The sequence below is a fragment of the Toxotes jaculatrix genome, chromosome 6, assembly GCF_017976425.1.
Source record: "Toxotes jaculatrix isolate fToxJac2 chromosome 6, fToxJac2.pri, whole genome shotgun sequence".
In the NCBI taxonomy this organism is placed as follows: Eukaryota; Metazoa; Chordata; class Actinopteri; family Toxotidae; genus Toxotes; species Toxotes jaculatrix.
The window spans coordinates 7,854,745-7,875,537 of NC_054399.1; positions in this window are offsets into that span (position 1 = coordinate 7,854,745).

Here is a 20,793-nt window from a genome sequence, read left to right on the forward strand (position 1 = left end):
GTCATAGTATAGTAAGGCGTCAAAATCGGACAAAAAAAGTCAAAATTTTTTTGACCTCAAAATGTCATAAAAAACGTTATAGTATAGTATGGCGTTTTTTTCGGGCAAAAAAAGTCAAAAAATTTTTTCACCTCAAAATGTCATAAAAAACATCATAGTATAGTAAGGCGTCAAAATCGGACAAAAAAAGTCAAAAAAATTTTTTGACCTCAAAATGTCATAAAAAACGTCACAGTATAGTATGGCGTCAAAATCGGGCAAAAATAGTCAAAAAATTTTTTCACCTCAAAATGTCATAAAAAACGTCATAGTATAGTATGGCTTTTTTTCGGGCAAAAAAAGTCAAAAAATTTTTTGACCTCAAAATGTCATAAAAAACGTCATAGTATAGTAAGGCGTCAAAATCAGACAAAAAAAGTCAAAGTTTTTTTTGACCTCAAAATGTCATAAAAACGTCATAGTATAGTATGGCGTTTTTTCGGGCAAAAAAAGTCAAAAAATTTTTTGACCTCAAAATGTCATAAAAAACGTTATAGTATAGTATGGCGTTTTTTTCGGGCAAAAAAAGTCAAAAAATTTTTTGACCTCAAAATGTCATAAAAAACATCATAGTATAGTAAGGCGTCAAAATCGGACAAAAAAAGTCAAAATTTTTTTGACCTCAAAATGTCATAAAAAACGTCATAGTATAGTATGGCGTTTTTTTCGGGCAAAAAAAGTCAAAAAATTTTTTGACCTCAAAATGTCATAAAAAACGTCATAGTATAGTATGGTGTTTTTTTTCGGGCAAAAAAAGTCAAAAAATTTTTTGACCTCAAAATGTCATAGTATAGTATGGCGTTTTTTTCGGGCAAAAAATGTCAAAAAATTTTTTGACCTCAAAATGTCATAAAAAAACGTCATAGTATAGTAAGGCGTCAAAATCTGACAAAAAAAGTAAAAAACATTTTTCACCTCAAAATGTCATAAAAAACGTCACAGTATAGTATGGCGTTTTTTTCGGGCAAAAAAAGTCAAAAAATTTTTTGACCTCAAAATGTCATAAAAAACGTCACAGTATAGTATGGCGTTTTTTTCGGGCAAAAAAAGTCAAAAAATTTTTTGACCTCAAAATGTCATAAAAAACGTCATAGTATAGTATGGCGTTTTTTCGGGCAAAAAAAGTCAAAAAATTTTTTCACCTCAAAATGTCATAAAAAACGTCATAGTATAGTATGGCGTTTTTTTCGGGCAAAAAAAGTCAAAAAATTTTTTGACCTCAAAATGTCATAAAAAACGTCACAATATAGTATGGCGTTTTTTTCGGGCAAAAAAAGTCAAAAAATTTTTTGACCTCAAAATGTCATAAAAAACGTCATAGTATAGTATGGCGTTTTTTTCGGGCAAAAAAAGTCAAAAAATTTTTTCACCTCAAAATGTCATAAAAAACGTCATAGTATAGTATGGCGTTTTTTTCGGGCAAAAAAAGTCAAAAAATTTTTTGACCTCAAAATGTCATAAAAAACGTCATAGTATAGTAAGGCGTCAAAATCAGACAAAAAAAGTCAAAGTTTTTTTTGACCTCAAAATGTCATAAAAACGTCATAGTATAGTATGGCGTTTTTTCGGGCAAAAAAAGTCAAAAAATTTTTTGACCTCAAAATGTCATAAAAAACGTTATAGTATAGTATGGCGTTTTTTTCGGGCAAAAAAAGTCAAAAAATTTTTTCACCTCAAAATGTCATAAAAAACGTCATAGTATAGTAAGGCGTCAAAATCGGACAAAAAAAGTCAAAATTTTTTTGACCTCAAAATGTCATAAAAAACGTCATAGTATAGTATGGCGTTTTTTTCGGGCAAAAAAAGTCAAAAAATTTTTTGACCTCAAAATGTCATAAAAAACGTCATAGTATAGTATGGTGTTTTTTTTCGGGCAAAAAAAGTCAAAAAATTTTTTGACCTCAAAATGTCATAGTATAGTATGGCGTTTTTTTTCGGGCAAAAAATGTCAAAAAATTTTTTGACCTCAAAATGTCATAAAAAAACGTCATAGTATAGTAAGGCGTCAAAATCTGACAAAAAAAGTAAAAAACATTTTTCACCTCAAAATGTCATAAAAAACGTCACAGTATAGTATGGCGTTTTTTTCGGGCAAAAAAAGTCAAAAAATTTTTTGACCTCAAAATGTCATAAAAAACGTCACAGTATAGTATGGCGTTTTTTTCGGGCAAAAAAAGTCAAAAAATTTTTTGACCTCAAAATGTCATAAAAAACGTCATAGTATAGTATGGCGTTTTTTCGGGCAAAAAAAGTCAAAAAATTTTTTCACCTCAAAATGTCATAAAAAACGTCATAGTATAGTATGGCGTTTTTTTCGGGCAAAAAAAGTCAAAAAATTTTTTGACCTCAAAATGTCATAAAAAACGTCACAATATAGTATGGCGTTTTTTTCGGGCAAAAAAAGTCAAAAAATTTTTTGACCTCAAAATGTCATAAAAAACGTCATAGTATAGTATGGCGTTTTTTTCGGGCAAAAAAAGTCAAAAAATTTTTTCACCTCAAAATGTCATAAAAAACGTCATAGTATAGTATGGCGTTTTTTTCGGGCAAAAAAAGTCAAAAAATTTTTTGACCTCAAAATGTCATAAAAAACGTCATAGTATAGTAAGGCGTCAAAATCAGACAAAAAAAGTCAAAGTTTTTTTTGACCTCAAAATGTCATAAAAACGTCATAGTATAGTATGGCGTTTTTTCGGGCAAAAAAAGTCAAAAAATTTTTTGACCTCAAAATGTCATAAAAAACGTTATAGTATAGTATGGCGTTTTTTTCGGGCAAAAAAAGTCAAAAAATTTTTTCACCTCAAAATGTCATAAAAAACGTCATAGTATAGTAAGGCGTCAAAATCGGACAAAAAAAGTCAAAATTTTTTTGACCTCAAAATGTCATAAAAAACGTCATAGTATAGTATGGCGTTTTTTTCGGGCAAAAAAAGTCAAAAAATTTTTTGACCTCAAAATGTCATAAAAAACGTCATAGTATAGTATGGTGTTTTTTTTCGGGCAAAAAAAGTCAAAAAATTTTTTGACCTCAAAATGTCATAGTATAGTATGGCGTTTTTTTCGGGCAAAAAATGTCAAAAAATTTTTTGACCTCAAAATGTCATAAAAAAACGTCATAGTATAGTAAGGCGTCAAAATCTGACAAAAAAAGTAAAAAACATTTTTCACCTCAAAATGTCATAAAAAACGTCACAGTATAGTATGGCGTTTTTTTCGGGCAAAAAAAGTCAAAAATTTTTTTGACCTCAAAATGTCATAAAAAACGTCACAGTATAGTATGGCGTTTTTTTCGGGCAAAAAAAGTCAAAAAATTTTTTGACCTCAAAATGTCATAAAAAACGTCATAGTATAGTATGGCGTTTTTTCGGGCAAAAAAAGTCAAAAAATTTTTTCACCTCAAAATGTCATAAAAAACGTCACAGTATAGTATGGCGTTTTTTTCGGGCAAAAAAAGTCAAAAAATTTTTTGACCTCAAAATGTCATAAAAAACGTCATAGTATAGTATGGCGTTTTTTCGGGCAAAAAAAGTCAAAAAATTTTTTGACCTCAAAATGTCATAAAAAACATCATAGTATAGTAAGGCGTCAAAATCGGACAAAAAAAGTCAAAATTTTTTTGACCTCAAAATGTCATAAAAAACGTCATAGTATAGTATGGCGTTTTTTTCGGGCAAAAAAAGTCAAAAAATTTTTTGACCTCAAAATGTCATAAAAAACGTCATAGTATAGTATGGTGTTTTTTTTCGGGCAAAAAAAGTCAAAAAATTTTTTGACCTCAAAATGTCATAGTATAGTATGGCGTTTTTTTCGGGCAAAAAATGTCAAAAAATTTTTTGACCTCAAAATGTCATAAAAAAACGTCATAGTATAGTAAGGCGTCAAAATCTGACAAAAAAAGTAAAAAACATTTTTCACCTCAAAATGTCATAAAAAACGTCACAGTATAGTATGGCGTTTTTTTCGGGCAAAAAAAGTCAAAAAATTTTTTGACCTCAAAATGTCATAAAAAACGTCACAGTATAGTATGGCGTTTTTTTCGGGCAAAAAAAGTCAAAAAATTTTTTGACCTCAAAATGTCATAAAAAACGTCATAGTATAGTATGGCGTTTTTTCGGGCAAAAAAAGTCAAAAAATTTTTTCACCTCAAAATGTCATAAAAAACGTCATAGTATAGTATGGCGTTTTTTTCGGGCAAAAAAAGTCAAAAAATTTTTTGACCTCAAAATGTCATAAAAAACGTCACAGTATAGTATGGCGTTTTTTTCGGGCAAAAAAAGTCAAAAAATTTTTTGACCTCAAAATGTCATAAAAAACGTCATAGTATAGTATGGCGTTTTTTTCGGGCAAAAAAAGTCAAAAAATTTTTTCACCTCAAAATGTCATAAAAAACGTCATAGTATAGTATGGCGTTTTTTTCGGGCAAAAAAAGTCAAAAAATTTTTTGACCTCAAAATGTCATAAAAAACGTCATAGTATAGTAAGGCGTCAAAATCAGACAAAAAAAGTCAAAGTTTTTTTTGACCTCAAAATGTCATAAAAACGTCATAGTATAGTATGGCGTTTTTTCGGGCAAAAAAAGTCAAAAAATTTTTTGACCTCAAAATGTCATAAAAAACGTTATAGTATAGTATGGCGTTTTTTTCGGGCAAAAAAAGTCAAAAAATTTTTTCACCTCAAAATGTCATAAAAAACGTCATAGTATAGTAAGGCGTCAAAATCGGACAAAAAAAGTCAAAATTTTTTTGACCTCAAAATGTCATAAAAAACGTCATAGTATAGTATGGCGTTTTTTTTCGGGCAAAAAAAGTCAAAAAATTTTTTGACCTCAAAATGTCATAAAAAACGTCATAGTATAGTATGGTGTTTTTTTTCGGGCAAAAAAAGTCAAAAAATTTTTTGACCTCAAAATGTCATAGTATAGTATGGCGTTTTTTTCGGGCAAAAAATGTCAAAAAATTTTTTGACCTCAAAATGTCATAAAAAAACGTCATAGTATAGTAAGGCGTCAAAATCTGACAAAAAAAGTAAAAAACATTTTTCACCTCAAAATGTCATAAAAAACGTCACAGTATAGTATGGCGTTTTTTTCGGGCAAAAAAAGTCAAAAAATTTTTTGACCTCAAAATGTCATAAAAAACGTCACAGTATAGTATGGCGTTTTTTTCGGGCAAAAAAAGTCAAAAAATTTTTTGACCTCAAAATGTCATAAAAAACGTCATAGTATAGTATGGCGTTTTTTCGGGCAAAAAAAGTCAAAAAATTTTTTCACCTCAAAATGTCATAAAAAACGTCACAGTATAGTATGGCGTTTTTTTCGGGCAAAAAAAGTCAAAAAATTTTTTGACCTCAAAATGTCATAAAAAACGTCATAGTATAGTATGGCGTTTTTTCGGGCAAAAAAAGTAAAAAACATTTTTCACCTCAAAATGTCATAAAAAACGTCACAGTATAGTATGGCGTTTTTTTCGGGCAAAAAAAGTCAAAAAATTTTTTGACCTCAAAATGTCATAAAAAACGTCACAGTATAGTATGGCGTTTTTTTCGGGCAAAAAAAGTCAAAAAATTTTTTGACCTCAAAATGTCATAAAAAACGTCATAGTATAGTATGGCGTTTTTTCGGGCAAAAAAAGTCAAAAAATTTTTTCACCTCAAAATGTCATAAAAAACGTCACAGTATAGTATGGCGTTTTTTTCGGGCAAAAAAAGTCAAAAAATTTTTTGACCTCAAAATGTCATAAAAAACGTCATAGTATAGTATGGCGTTTTTTCGGGCAAAAAAAGTCAAAAAATTTTTTCACCTCAAAATGTCATAAAAAACGTCATAGTATAGTAAGGCGTCAAAATCGGACAAAAAAAGTCAAAATTTTTTTGACCTCAAAATGTCATAAAAAACGTCATAGTATAGTATGGCGTTTTTTTCGGGCAAAAAAAGTCAAAAAATTTTTTGACCTCAAAATGTCATAAAAAACGTCATAGTATAGTATGGCGTTTTTTTCGGGCAAAAAAAGTCAAAAAATTTTTTCACCTCAAAATGTCATAAAAAACGTCATAGTATAGTATGGCGTTTTTTTCGGGCAAAAAAAGTCAAAAAATTTTTTCACCTCAAAATGTCATAAAAAACGTCATAGTATAGTATGGCGTTTTTTTCGGGCAAAAAAAGTCAAAAAATTTTTTCACCTCAAAATGTCATAAAAAACGTCATAGTATAGTATGGCGTTTTTTTCGGGCAAAAAAAGTCAAAAAATTTTTTGACCTCAAAATGTCATAAAAAACGTCATAGTATAGTATGGCGTTTTTTTCGGGCAAAAAAAGTCAAAAAATTTTTTGACCTCAAAATGTCATAAAAAACGTCATAGTATAGTATGGCGTTTTTTTCGGGCAAAAAAAGTCAAAAAATTTTTTGACCTCAAAATGTCATAAAAAACATCATAGTATAGTAAGGCTTCAAAATGAACCAAAAAAGTCTTACTTTAGAAAGGCCTGAAAATATGCCAAAAAAAGTCATATTTTAGTAAGACCTCAAAATGTCATGAAAATTGACATACGCCTGTAAGGCATTAAAATATGGCAAAAAAAAGTGATTTAAAAAAAACGTCATAGAAAACCGCTTGAAAATAGGCCAAAAAAACCTCAAAATGTCATACAGTCGTAAGGTGTGAAAATAGGCCAAAAATGTCATATTTTTGTAAGACTTCAAAATGTCATAAAAAATGTCATAGTATATAGTAAGGCATCAAAATCGGCCAAAATAGAGTCCTTTTTTTTTCAGACCTCAAAATGTCATAGTATAGTAAGGCGTCTAAATCGGCCAAAAAAGGTCATTTTTTTTCAGACCTCAAAATGTCATAAAAAACGTCATAGTATAGTAAGGCGTCAAAATCGGCCAAAAAAAGTAAAAAAATTTTTGACCTCAAAATGTCATAAAAAACGTTATAGTATAGTAAGGCGTCAAAATCGGGCAAAAAAAGTCAAAAAATTTTTTTGCGTCAAAAAGTCATAAAAAACGTCATAGTATAGTAAGGCGTCAAAATCGGCAAAAAAAAGTCAAAAAAATTTTTTGCGTCAAAATGTCATAAAAAACGTCGTGGTATAGTAAGGCGTCAAAATCGGCCAAAAAAAGTAAAAAAATTTATCAACTCAAAAAGTCATAAAAAACGTCATAGTATAGTATGGCGTTTTTTTCGGGCAAAAAAAGTCAAAAAATTTTTTGACCTCAAAATGTCATAAAAAAGGTCATAGTATAGTATGGCGTCAAAATCGGACAAAAAAAGTCAAAAAAATTTTTCACCTCGAAATGTCATAAAAACGTCATAGTATAGTAAGGCGTCAAAATCAGACAAAAAAAGTCAAAAAACATTTTGACCTCAAAATATCATAAAAAACGTCATAGTATAGTAAGGCGTCAAAATCGGACAAAAAAAGTCAAAAAATTTTTTCACCTTAAAATGTCATAAAAAACATCAAAGTATAGTATGGTGTTTTTTTCGGTCAAAAAATTTTTTGACCTCAAAATGTCATAAAAAACGTCATAGTATAGTATGGTGGTTTTTTTCGGGCAAAAAAAGTCAAAAAATTTTTTGACCTCAAAATGTCATAAAAAACGTCATAGTATAGTATGGCGTTTTTTTCGGGCAAAAAAAGTCAAAAAAATTTTTCACCTCAAAATGTCATAAAAAACGTCATAGTATAGTAAGGCGTCAAAATCGGACAAAAAAAGTCAAAAAAAATTTTGACCTCAAAATGTCATAAAAAACGTCATAGTATAGTAAGGCGTCAAAATCAGACAAAAAAAGTCAAAATTTTTTTTGACCTCAAAATGTCATAAAAAACGTCATAGTATAGTATGGCGTTTTTTCGGGCAAAAAAAGTCAAAAAAATTTTTGACCTCAAAATGTCATAAAAAACGTCATAGTATAGTATGGCGTTTTTTTCGGGCAAAAAAAAGTCAAAAAATTTTTTCACCTCAAAATGTCATAAAAAACATCATAGTATAGTAAGGCGTCAAAATCGGACAAAAAAAGTCAAAATTTTTTTGACCTCAAAATGTCATAAAAAACGTCATAGTATAGTATGGCGTTTTTTTCGGGCAAAAAAAGTCAAAAAAATTTTTGACCTCAAAATGTCATAAAAAACGTCATAGTATAGTATGGCGTTTTTTTCGGGCAAGAAAAGTCAAAAAATTTTTTGACCTCAAAATGTCATAAAAAACGTCATAGTATAGTATGGCATCAAAATCGGGCAAAAAAAGTCAAAAAAATTTTACACCTCAAAATGTCATAAAAAACGCCATAGTATAGTAAGGCGTCAAAATCGGACAAAAAAAGTCAAAAAAATTTTTGACCTCAAAATGTCATAAAAAACGTCACAGTATAGTATGGCGTTTTTTTTCGGGCAAAAAATGTCAAAAAAATTTTTTGACCTCAAAATGTCATAAAAAACGTCACAGTATAGTATGGCGTCAAAATCGGGCAAAAATAGTCAAAAAATTTTTTCACCTCAAAATGTCATAAAAAACGTCATAGTATAGTATGGCTTTTTTTCGGGCAAAAAAAGTCAAAAAATTTTTTGACCTGAAAATGTCATAAAAAACGTCATAGTATAGTATGGCATTTTTTTCGGGCAAAAAAAGTCAAAAAAAATTTTCACCTCAAAATGTCATAAAAAACGTCATAGTATAGTATGGCGTTTTTTTCGGGCAAAAAAAGTCAAAAAATTTTTTGACCTCAAAATGTCATAAAAAACGTCATAGTATAGTATGTCGTTTTTTTCGGGCAAAAAAAGTCAAAAAAATTTTACACCTCAAAATGTCATAAAAAACGCCATAGTATAGTAAGGCGTCAAAATCGGACAAAAAAAGTCAAAAAAATTTTTGACCTCAAAATGTCATAAAAAACGTCACAGTATAGTATGGCGTTTTTTTCGGGCAAAAAATGTCAAAAAAATTTTTTGACCTCAAAATGTCATAAAAAACGTCACAGTATAGTATGGCGTCAAAATCGGGCAAAAATAGTCAAAAAATTTTTTCACCTCAAAATGTCATAAAAAACGTCATAGTATAGTATGGCTTTTTTTCGGGCAAAAAAAGTCAAAAAATTTTTTGACCTCAAAATGTCATAAAAAACGTCATAGTATAGTATGGCGTTTTTTTCGGGCAAAAAAAGTCAAAAAATTTTTTGACCTCAAAATGTCATAAAAAACGTCATAGTATAGTATGTCGTTTTTTTCGGGCAAAAAAAGTCAAAAAATTTTTTGACCTCAAAATGTCATAAAAAACGTCATAGTATAGTATGGCGCCAAAATCGGGCAAAAAAAGTCAAAAAAATTTTTCACCTCAAAATGTCATAAAAAACGTCATAGTATAGTAAGGCGTCAAAATCGGACAAAAAAAGTCAAAATTTTTTTGACCTCAAAATGTCATAAAAAACGTCATAGTATAGTAAGGCGTCAAAATCAGACAAAAAAAGTCAAAATTTTTTTTGACCTCAAAATGTCATAAAAAACGTCATAGTATAGTATGGCGTTTTTTCGGGCAAAAAAAGTCAAAAAAATTTTTGACCTCAAAATGTCATAAAAAACGTCATAGTATAGTATGGCGTTTTTTTCGGGCAAAAAAAGTCAAAAAAATTTTTCACCTCAAAATGTCATAAAAAACATCATAGTATAGTAAGGCGTCAAAATCGGACAAAAAAAGTCAAAATTTTTTCACCTCAAAATGTCATAAAAAACGTCATAGTATAGTATGGCTTTTTTTCGGGCAAAAAAAGTCAAAAAATTTTTTGACCTGAAAATGTCATAAAAAACGTCATAGTATAGTATGGCATTTTTTTCGGGCAAAAAAAGTCAAAAAAAATTTTCACCTCAAAATGTCATAAAAAACGTCATAGTATAGTATGGCGTTTTTTTCGGGCAAAAAAAGTCAAAAAATTTTTTGACCTCAAAATGTCATAAAAAACGTCATAGTATAGTATGTCGTTTTTTTCGGGCAAAAAAAGTCAAAAAAATTTTACACCTCAAAATGTCATAAAAAACGCCATAGTATAGTAAGGCGTCAAAATCGGACAAAAAAAGTCAAAAAAATTTTTGACCTCAAAATGTCATAAAAAACGTCACAGTATAGTATGGCGTTTTTTTCGGGCAAAAAATGTCAAAAAAATTTTTTGACCTCAAAATGTCATAAAAAACGTCACAGTATAGTATGGCGTCAAAATCGGGCAAAAATAGTCAAAAAATTTTTTCACCTCAAAATGTCATAAAAAACGTCATAGTATAGTATGGCTTTTTTTCGGGCAAAAAAAGTCAAAAAATTTTTTGACCTCAAAATGTCATAAAAAACGTCATAGTATAGTATGGCGTTTTTTTCGGGCAAAAAAAGTCAAAAAATTTTTTGACCTCAAAATGTCATAAAAAACGTCATAGTATAGTATGTCGTTTTTTTCGGGCAAAAAAAGTCAAAAAATTTTTTGACCTCAAAATGTCATAAAAAACGTCATAGTATAGTATGGCGCCAAAATCGGGCAAAAAAAGTCAAAAAAATTTTTCACCTCAAAATGTCATAAAAAACGTCATAGTATAGTAAGGCGTCAAAATCGGACAAAAAAAGTCAAAATTTTTTTGACCTCAAAATGTCATAAAAAACGTCATAGTATAGTAAGGCGTCAAAATCAGACAAAAAAAGTCAAAATTTTTTTTGACCTCAAAATGTCATAAAAAACGTCATAGTATAGTATGGCGTTTTTTCGGGCAAAAAAAGTCAAAAAAATTTTTGACCTCAAAATGTCATAAAAAACGTCATAGTATAGTATGGCGTTTTTTTCGGGCAAAAAAAGTCAAAAAAATTTTTCACCTCAAAATGTCATAAAAAACATCATAGTATAGTAAGGCGTCAAAATCGGACAAAAAAAGTCAAAATTTTTTCACCTCAAAATGTCATAAAAAACGTCATAGTATAGTATGGCTTTTTTTCGGGCAAAAAAAGTCAAAAAATTTTTTGACCTGAAAATGTCATAAAAAACGTCATAGTATAGTATGGCATTTTTTTCGGGCAAAAAAAGTCAAAAAAAATTTTCACCTCAAAATGTCATAAAAAACGTCATAGTATAGTATGGCGTTTTTTTCGGGCAAAAAAAGTCAAAAAATTTTTTGACCTCAAAATGTCATAAAAAACGTCATAGTATAGTATGTCGTTTTTTTCGGGCAAAAAAAGTCAAAAAAATTTTACACCTCAAAATGTCATAAAAAACGCCATAGTATAGTAAGGCGTCAAAATCGGACAAAAAAAGTCAAAAAAATTTTTGACCTCAAAATGTCATAAAAAACGTCACAGTATAGTATGGCGTTTTTTTCGGGCAAAAAATGTCAAAAAAATTTTTTGACCTCAAAATGTCATAAAAAACGTCACAGTATAGTATGGCGTCAAAATCGGGCAAAAATAGTCAAAAAATTTTTTCACCTCAAAATGTCATAAAAAACGTCATAGTATAGTATGGCTTTTTTTCGGGCAAAAAAAGTCAAAAAATTTTTTGACCTCAAAATGTCATAAAAAACGTCATAGTATAGTATGGCGTTTTTTTCGGGCAAAAAAAGTCAAAAAATTTTTTGACCTCAAAATGTCATAAAAAACGTCATAGTATAGTATGTCGTTTTTTTCGGGCAAAAAAAGTCAAAAAATTTTTTGACCTCAAAATGTCATAAAAAACGTCATAGTATAGTATGGCGCCAAAATCGGGCAAAAAAAGTCAAAAAAATTTTTCACCTCAAAATGTCATAAAAAACGTCATAGTATAGTAAGGCGTCAAAATCGGACAAAAAAAGTCAAAATTTTTTTGACCTCAAAATGTCATAAAAAACGTCATAGTATAGTAAGGCGTCAAAATCAGACAAAAAAAGTCAAAATTTTTTTTGACCTCAAAATGTCATAAAAAACGTCATAGTATAGTATGGCGTTTTTTCGGGCAAAAAAAGTCAAAAAAATTTTTGACCTCAAAATGTCATAAAAAACGTCATAGTATAGTATGGCGTTTTTTTCGGGCAAAAAAAGTCAAAAAAATTTTTCACCTCAAAATGTCATAAAAAACATCATAGTATAGTAAGGCGTCAAAATCGGACAAAAAAAGTCAAAATTTTTTTGACCTCAAAATGTCATAAAAAACGTCATAGTATAGTATGGCGTTTTTTTCGGGCAAAAAAAGTCAAAAAATTTTTTGACCTCAAAATGTCATAAAAAACGTCATAGTATAGTATGGCGTTTTTTTCGGGCAAAAAAAGTCAAAAAATTTTTTGACCTCAAAATGTCATAAAAAAACGTCATAGTATAGTATGGCGTTTTTTTTCGGGCAAAAAAAGTCAAAAAAATTTTTTGACCTCAAAATGTCATAAAAAACGTCATAGTATAGTAAGGCGTCAAAATCAGACAAAAAAAGTCAAAATTTTTTTTGACCTCAAAATGTCATAAAAAACGTCATAGTATAGTATGGCGTTTTTTCGGGCAAAAAAAGTCAAAAAAATTTTTGACCTCAAAATGTCATAAAAAACGTCATAGTATAGTATGGCGTTTTTTTCGGGCAAAAAAAGTCAAAAAAATTTTTCACCTCAAAATGTCATAAAAAACATCATAGTATAGTAAGGCGTCAAAATCGGACAAAAAAAGTCAAAATTTTTTTGACCTCAAAATGTCATAAAAAACGTCATAGTATAGTATGGCGTTTTTTTCGGGCAAAAAAAGTCAAAAAATTTTTTGACCTCAAAATGTCATAAAAAACGTCATAGTATAGTATGGCGTTTTTTTCGGGCAAAAAAAGTCAAAAAAATTTTTGACCTCAAAATGTCATAAAAAACGTCATAGTATAGTATGGCGTTTTTTTCGGGCAAAAAAAGTCAAAAAATTTTTTGACCTCAAAATGTCATAAAAAACGTCATAGTATAGTAAGGCGTCAAAATCAGACAAAAAAAGTCAAAGTTTTTTTTGACCTCAAAATGTCATAAAAAACGTCATAGTATAGTATGGCGTTTTTTCGGGCAAAAAAAGTCAAAAAATTTTTTGACCTCAAAATGTCATAAAAAACGTTATAGTATAGTATGGCGTTTTTTTCGGGCAAAAAAAGTCAAAAACATTTTTTCACCTCAAAATGTCATAAAAAACATCATAGTATAGTAAGGCGTCAAAATCGGACAAAAAAAGTCAAAAAAATTTTTTGACCTCAAAATGTCATAAAAAACGTCACAGTATAGTATGGCGTCAAAATCGGGCAAAAATAGTCAAAAAATTTTTTCACCTCAAAATGTCATAAAAAACGTCATAGTATAGTATGGCTTTTTTTCGGGCAAAAAAAGTCAAAAAATTTTTTGACCTCAAAATGTCATAAAAAACGTCATAGTATAGTATGGCCTTTTTTTCGGGCAAAAAAAGTCAAAAAAAATTTTCACCTCAAAATGTCATAAAAAACGTCATAGTATAGTATGGCGTTTTTTTCGGGCAAAAAAAGTCAAAAAATTTTTTGACCTCAAAATGTCATAAAAAACGTCATAGTATAGTATGGCGTCAAAATCGGGCAAAAAAAGTCAAAAAAATTTTTCACCTCAAAATGTCATAAAAAACGTCATAGTATAGTATGGCGTTTTTTCGGGCAAAAAAAGTCAAAAAAATTTTTGACCTCAAAATGTCATAAAAAACGTCATAGTATAGTATGGCGTTTTTTCGGGCAAAAAAAGTCAAAAAATTTTTTGACCTCAAAATGTCATAAAAAACGTCATAGTATAGTATGGCGTTTTTTTCGGGCAAAAAAAGTCAAAAAATTTTTTTGACCTCAAAATGTCATAAAAAACGTCATAGTATAGTATGTCGTTTTTTTCGGGCAAAAAAAGTCAAAAAATTTTTTGACCTCAAAATGTCATAAAAAACATCATAGTATAGTAAGGCGTCAAAATCGGACAAAAAAAGTCAAAAATTTTTTGACCTCAAAATGTCATAAAAAACGTCATAGTATAGTATGGCGTCAAAATCGGGCAAAAAAAGTCAAAAAAATTTTTCACCTCAAAATGTCATAAAAAACGTCATAGTATAGTATGGCGTTTTTTCGGGCAAAAAAAGTCAAAAAAAATTTTTCACCTCAAAATGTCATAAAAAACGTCATAGTATAGTATGGCGTTTTTTCGGGCAAAAAAAGTCAAAACATTTTTTGACCTCAAAATGTCATAAAAAACGTCATAGTATAGCATGGCGTTTTTTTCGGGCAAAAAATGTCAAAAAAATTTTTGACCTCAAAATGTCATAAAAAACGTTATAGTATAGTATGGCGTCAAAATCGGGCAAAAAAAGTCAAAAAATTTTTTCACCTCAAAATGTCATAAAAAACATCATAGAATAGTATGGCGTTTTTTTCGGGCAAAAAAAGTGAAAAAAAATTTTCACCTCAAAATGTCATAAAAAACATCATAGTATAGTATGGCGTTTTTTTCGGGCAAAAAAAGTCAAAAAATTTTTTGACCTCAAAATGTCATAAAAAACGTCATAGTATAGTATGGCGTCAAAATCGGACAAAAAAAGTCAATAAAAATTTTGACCTCAAAATGTCATAAAAAACGTCATAGTATAGTAAGGCGTCAAAATCGGACAAAAAAAGTCAAAATTTTTTTGACCTCAAAATGTCATAAAAAACGTCATAGTATAGTATGGCGTTTTTTCGGGCAAAAAAAGTCAAAAAAATTTTTGACCTCAAAATGTCATAAAAAACGTCATAGTATAGTATGGCGTTTTTTTCGGGCAAAAAAAGTCAAAAAATTTTTTCACCTCAAAATGTCATAAAAAACATCATAGTATAGTATGGTGTTTTTTTCGGGCAAAAAAAGTCAAACAAAATTTTCACCTCAAAATGTCATAAAAAACGTCATAGTATAGTATGGTGTTTTTTTTCGAGCAAAAAAATTCAAAAAATTTTTCTACCTCAAAATGTCATAAAAAACGTCATAGTATAGTATGTCGTTTTTTTCGGGCAAAAAAAGTCAAAAAATTTTTTGACCTCAAAATGTCATAAAAAACGTCATAGTATAGTATGGCGTCAAAATCGGGCAAAAAAAGTCAAAAAAAATTTTCACCTCAAAATGTCATAAAAAACGTCATAGTATAGTATGGCGTTTTTTCGGGCAAAAAAAGTCAAAAAATTTTTTGACCTCAAAATGTCATTAAAAACGTCATAGTATAGTATGGCGTTTTTTTCGGGCAAAAAAAGTCAAAAAATTTTTTTGACCTCAAAATGTCATAAAAAACGTCATAGTATAGTATGGCGTCAAAATCGGGCAAAAAAAGTCAAAAAAATTTTTCACCTCAAAATGTCATAAAAAACGTCATAGTATAGTAAGGCGTCAAAATCGGACAAAAAAAGTCAAAAAAAATTTTGACCTCAAAATGTCATAAAAAACGTCATAGTATAGTAAGGCGTCAAAATCAGACAAAAAAAGTCAAAATTTTTTTTGACCTCAAAATGTCATAAAAAACGTCATAGTATAGTATGGCGTTTTTTCGGGCAAAAAAAGTCAAAAAAATTTTTCACCTCAAAATGTCATAAAAAACGTCATAGTATAGTATGGCGTTTTTTTCGGGCAAAAAAAGTCAAAAAATTTTTTCACCTCAAAATGTCATAAAAAACATCATAGTATAGTATGGCGTTTTTTTCGGGCAAAAAATGTCAAAAAATTTTTTGACCTCAAAATGTCATAAAAAAACGTCATAGTATAGTAATGCGTCAAAATCGGACAAAAAAAGTAAAAAAAATTTTTGACCTCAAAATGTCATAAAAAACGTCACCGTATAGTATGGCGTTTTTTTCGGGCAAAAAAAGTCAAAAAATTTTTTGACCTCAAAATGTCATAAAAAACGTCATAGTATAGTATGGCGTTTTTTTCGGGCAAAAAAAGTCAAAAAATTTTTTCACCTCAAAATGTCATAAAAAACGTCATATTATAGTAAGGCGTCAAAATCGGACAAAAAAAGTCAAAATTTTTTTGACCTCAAAATGTCATAAAAAACGTTATAGTATAGTATGGCGTCAAAATCGGGCAAAAAAAGTCAAAAAATTTTTTCACCTCAAAATGTCATAAAAAACATCATAGAATAGTATGGCGTTTTTTTCGGGCAAAAAAAGTCAAAAAAAATTTTCACCTCAAAATGTCATAAAAAACGTCATAGTATAGTATGGCGTCAAAATCGGACAAAAAAAGTCAATAAAAATTTTGACCTCAAAATGTCATAAAAAACGTCATAGTATAGTAAGGCGTCAAAATCGGACAAAAAAAGTCAAAATTTTTTTGACCTCAAAATGTCATAAAAAACGTCATAGTATAGTATGGCGTTTTTTTCGGGCAAAAAAAGTCAAAAAAATTTTTGACCTCAAAATATCATAAAAAATGTCATAGTATAGTATGGCGTCAAAATCGGGCAAAAAAAGTCAAAAAAAATTTTTCACCTCAAAATATCATAAAAAACATCATAGTATAGTAAGGCGTCAAAATCGGACAAAAAAAGTAAAAAAAATTTTTGACCTCAAAATGTCATAAAAAACGTCATAGTATAGTATGGCGTTTTTTTTGGGCAAAAAAAGTCAAAAAATTTTTTCACCTCAAAATGTCATAAAAAACATCATAGTATAGTAAGGCGTCAAAATCGGACAAAAAAAGTCAAAAATTTTTTGACCTCAAAATGTCATAAAAAACGTCATAGTATAGTATGGCGTTTTTTTCGGGCAAAAAAAGTCAAAAAAATTTTTGACCTCAAAATGTCATAAAAAACGTCATAGTATAGTATGGTGTTTTTTTTCGGGCAAAAAAAGTCAAAAAATTTTTTGACCTCAAAATGTCATAAAAAACGTCATAGTATAGTATGGCGTTTTTTTCGGGCAAAAAATGTCAAAAAATTTTTTGACCTCAAAATGTCATAAAAAAACGTCATAGTATAGTAATGCGTCAAAATCGGACAAAAAAAGTAAAAAAAATTTTTGACCTCAAAATGTCATAAAAAACGTCACAGTATAGTATGGCGTTTTTTTCGGGCAAAAAAAGTCAAAAAATTTTTTGACCTCAAAATGTCATAAAAAACGTCATAGTATAGTATGGCGTTTTTTTCGGGCAAAAAAAGTCAAAAAATTTTTTCACCTCAAAATGTCATAAAAAACGTCATAGTATAGTAAGGCGTCAAAATCGGACAAAAAAAGTCAAAATTTTTTTGACCTCAAAATGTCATAAAAAATGTTATAGTATAGTATGGCGTCAAAATCGGGCAAAAAAAGTCAAAAAATTTTTTCACCTCAAAATGTCATAAAAAACATCATAGAATAGTAAGGCGTCAAAATCGGGCAAAAAAAGTCAAACAAAATTTTCACCTCAAAATGTCATAAAAAACGTCATAGTATAGTATGGCGTTTTTTTCGGGCAAAAAAAGTCAAAAAATTTTTTCACCTCAAAATGTCATAAAAAAAGTCATAGTATAGTATGGCTTTTTTTCGGGCAAAAAAAGTCAAAACATTTTTTGACCTCAAAATGTCATAAAAAACGTCATAGTATCGTATGGCGTTTTTTTCGGGGAAAAAAAGTCAAAAAAATTTTTGACCTCAAAATGTCATAAAAAACGTCACAGTATAGTATGGCGTTTTTTTCGGGCAAAAAAAGTCAAAAAATTTTTTGACCTCAAAATGTCATAAAAAACGTCATAGTATAGTAAGGCGTCAAAATCAGACAAAAAAAGTCAAAATTTTTTTTGACCTCAAAATGTCATAAAAAACGTCATAGTATAGTATGGCGTTTTTTCGGGCAAAAATAGTCAAAAAATTTTTTGACCTCAAAATGTCATAAAAAACGTCATAGTATAGTATGGCGTTTTTTTCGGGCAAAAAAAGTCAAAAAATTTTTTGACCTCAAAATGTCATAAAAAACGTCATAGTATAGTATGGTGTTTTTTTCGGACAAAAAAAGTCAAAAAATCTTTTGACCTCAAAATGTCATAAAAAACGTCATAGTATAGTATGGCGTTTTTTTCCGGGCAAAAAAAGTCAAAAAATTTTTTCACCTCAAAATGTCATAAAAAACGTCATAGTATAGTATGACGTCAAAATCGGACAAAAAAAGTAAAAAAAATTTTTGATCTCAAAATGTCATAAAAAACGTCATAGTATAGTAAGGCGTCAAAATCGGACAAAAAAAGTCAAAAAATCTTTTGACCTCAAAATGTCATAAAAAACGTCATAGTATAGTATGGCGTTTTTTTTCCGGGCAAAAAAAGTCAAAAAATTTTTTCACCTCAAAATGTCATAAAAAAAAGTCATAGTATAGTATGGCGTTTTTTTCGGACAAAAAAAGTCCAAAAAAATTTTCACCTCAAAATGTCGTAAAAAACGTCATAGTATAGTATGGCGTCAAAATCGGACAAAAAAGTCAAAAAAATTTTTCAACTCAAAAAGTTATAAAAAACGTCATAGTATAGTAAAGCGTCAAAATCGGCCAAAAAAAGTCAAAAAAATTTTTCACCTCAAAATGGCCTAAAAAACGTCATAGTATAGTAAGGCGTCAAAATCGGCAAAAAAAAGTAAAATTTTTTTTGTCCTCAAAAAATCATAAAAAACGTCATAGTATAGTATGGCGTTTTTTTCGGGCAAAAAACCTCCAAATGGCCTAAAAAACGTCATAGTATAGTAAGGCGTCAAAATCGGACAAAAAACGTCAAAAAATTTTTTGACCTCAAAATGTCATAAAAAACGTCATAGTATAGTAAGGCGTCATAATAGGCCAAAAAAAGTCACTTCTTTTTTTCAACTCAAAAAGTCATAAAAAACATCATAGTATAGTAAGGCGTCAAAATCGGCCAAAAAAAATCTAAAAATTTTTTCAACTCAAAAAGTCATAAAAAACGTCATAGTATAGAAAGGCATCAAAATCGGGCAAAAAAAGTCAAACATTTTTTTCACCTCAAAATGTCATAAAAAACGTCATAGTATAGTAAGGCGTCAAAATCGGGCAAAAAAGTAAAAAAAAATTTTCACCTTAAAAAGTCATAAAAAATGTCATAGTATCGCAAGGCGTCAAACTCGGCCAAAAAAAGTCCAAAAAATTTTTCAACTCAAAAAGTCATAAAAAACGTCATAGTATAGTAAGGCGTCCAAATCGGGCAAAAAAGTAAAAAAAAATTTTCACCTCAAAAAGTCATAAAAAATGTCATAGTATCGCAAGGCGTCAAAATCGGCCAAAAAAAGTCAAAAAATTTTTTCACCTCAAAAAGTCATAAAAAACGTCATAGTATAGTATGGCGTCAAAATCGGACAAAAAAGTCAAAAAAATTTTTCAACTGAAAAAGTTATAAAAAACGTCATAGTATAGTATGGCGTCAAAATCGGCAAAAAAAAGTCAAATTTTTTTTTACCTCAAAAAATCATAAAAAACATCATAGTATAGTAAGGCGTTTTTTTCGGGCAAAAAAAGTCAAAAAAATGTTTGACCTCAAAATGTCATAAAAAACGTATAGTATGGTGTTTTTTTCGGCAAAAAAAGTCAAAAAATTTTTTCACCTCAAAATGTCATAAAAAACGGCATAGTATAGTAAGGCGTCAAAATCGGGAAAAAAAAGTCAAAACTTTTTTTGCGTCAAAAAGTCATAAAAAACGTCATAGTATAGTAAGGCGTCAAAATCGGCCAAAAAAAGTCAAAATTTTTTTTCAACTCAAAAAGTCATAAAAAACGTCATAGTATAGTAAGGCGTCAAAATCGGGCAAAAAAAGTCAAACATTTTTTTCAACTCAAAAAGTCATAAAAAACGTCATAGTATAGTAAGGCGTCAAACTCGGCCAAAAAAAGTCAAAAAAATTTTTCAACTCAAAAAGTCATAAAAAACGTCATAGTATAGTAAGGCGTCAAAATCGGCCAAAAAAAGTCAAAATTTTTTTTCAACTCAAAAAGTCATAAAAAACGTCATAGTATAGTAAGGCGTCAAAATCGGGCAAAAAAAGTCATTATTTTTTTTGACCTGAAAAAGTCATAAAAAACGTCATAGTATAGTAAGGCGTCAAAATCGGGAAAAAAAAAGTCAAAACTTTTTTTGCGTCAAAAAGTCATAAAAAACGTCATAGTATAGTAAGGCGTCAAAATCGGCCAAAACAAGTCAAAATTTTTTTTCAACTCAAAAAGTCATAAAAAACGTCATAGTATAGTAAGGCGTCAAAATCGGGCAAAAAAAGTCAAAATTTTTTTTGACATGAAAAAGTCATAAAAAACGTCATAGTATAGTAAGGCGTCATAATAGGCCAAAAAAAGTCACTTTTTTTTTTCAACTCAAAAAGTCATAAAAAACATCATAGTATAGTAAGGCGTCAAAATCGGCCAAAAAAAAATCAAAAAATTTTTTCAACTCAAAAAGTTATAAAAAACGTCATAGTATAGTAAGGCATCAAAATCGGGCAAAAAAAGTCAAACATTTTTTTCAACTCAAAAAGTCATAAAAAACGTCATAGTATAGTATGGTGTCAAAATCGGACAAAAAAGTCAAAATTTTTTTTCAACTCAAAAAGTTATAAAAAAACGTCATAGTATAGTAAGGCGTCAAAATCGGCCAAAAAAAGTCAAAAAAAATTTTTGCGTCAAAAAGTCATAAAAAACGTCATAGTATCGTAAGGCGTCAAAATCGGCAAAAAAAAGTCAAATTTTTTTTGACCTCAAAAAATCATAAAAAACATCATAGTATAGTAAGGCGTTTTTTTCGGGCAAAAAAAGTCAAAAAAATTT